This window comes from Vidua chalybeata, chromosome 26 (genome assembly GCF_026979565.1).
Source record: "Vidua chalybeata isolate OUT-0048 chromosome 26, bVidCha1 merged haplotype, whole genome shotgun sequence".
Lineage (NCBI taxonomy): Eukaryota > Metazoa > Chordata > Aves > Passeriformes > Viduidae > Vidua > Vidua chalybeata.
Window position 1 is genome coordinate 5,991,685 of NC_071555.1, and position 1,549 is coordinate 5,993,233.

Here is a 1,549-nt window from a genome sequence, read left to right on the forward strand (position 1 = left end):
GTGTCTCAGTGGGTGGCATCGCCCTGGAGTGGTCTCCAAGTTTTTGGGATAGGAGAGAGGATCTGGATGATTCCTTCCTCTCCTCTGGGCTTGTTTCCTGTGGCAGCCATGGGGGCCAGCAAGGCCTTTCTCTCAGTGCTGCTGCAATTAAAAAATAATCCCTGCTTTAGAAAAACCAACAGCCCGGATGCTGATGTGCTTAATTAGCCCCTCCAGAGGGTTTGCATCCCCAAAGCCCATCCTGGCACCAGCCTGGAGGTCCTTCCTGCCTCACTGGGAAACAACTGATTCCTTCATTTTTTGACGAACAGCCAAACCATGGCTGGCTCACACCCATTTCTCAGCCACTCAGGGATTTGTGCCATCTTGGGGTCAGATCCTGCTCCCTGCTCAAGCAAGCTCTGCCATCAGCCTGGGCTCCTCAAAAGCATCATCTCCCCTGAATCTGTATGGCACAGCCCGTGTCAAGAACTGACTGATGCTCCCTACACTGCTCAAATCCCAGGAGAGTTTGAGGAGGTGAGGCTTCTACACCCTTAGGGATAGTCCCATAAGAATGGGCACCATGAGCATCACCTAAATGCACCAAATGGATGTAAAAAGCCAGGAATATACCAACTTCCAGTGTTTTCCATGTATACTGCCTTCTTTGGGTGGCTTTTGTGGCCATGGGCAGCCCTGCTAGAGTTGAGGTGTGAAAAGAAAAGTTTAAAAGTTCTTTAAAAGTTTTTAAAAGCCTTTTATGTTCAGCTCCTGGATGTGGGATATACCTACATCGGATATTGTGGATGTTCTTTGTCTCATGCCCTAAGCAGAGCACCAGAAGCTGGAGAGCTGCACCAGCACCCTGTGGTTGCAGGCACTGGGCTTGTGGTGGGAAGTGCAGTGAGCCGTGTCCAACTTCAACATCCACAGCTGGATTGGGAGCTGCCTAGCTCTATGCCACAGGGATGGATGGAGGAGGATCCAGCTGGGCTGGCTGTGCTTGGAATGAGATAACTGCCCGGCACCCAGAGGTGCAAGCGACGATATGTGGTCGGAATTCAAGGCAGACCTTGGCTGCTCTCCCCGGCGAGGTGGGGTCCCACGCTGAGGACCCACAGCGGGACCGGCGGCACCGCGGGCATCTCCCCCACACCCTCCGCCCCGTACCGGGGCATTGCGACCACTCGGGGTGTGAAGAGGGCTGCGTGGGTACCCTGCTGGGGGAGCCAGCCATCCCTGGACGTCTGCAGGTATGCCCTGGCCAGGCTGGGCTTCGTTTTTGCCACTCCCCCGCTTCATTCCCGGACCCCCCGCCCCAGCGATGCGCTGCAGCGGGCGGAGCCCCCCCGGGTTCGGGCCGCGCCCCGCTCTATCACCGCCGCTGGGCCGGGCCCCGGTCTGCTGACGCAGTGTCTGAGCCCGGCGCGCACGCTTCGTGTTTTTTCTTATTTTATTTTGTAACATTTCCCCCCCCCCGCTTCTTTCCCTCCCTTTCCCGCTCGCGTCCCTCCTCCTCCTCCTCCTCCTCCTCCTCCTCCTCCTTCTCCCCTCACCCCCCTCCCCG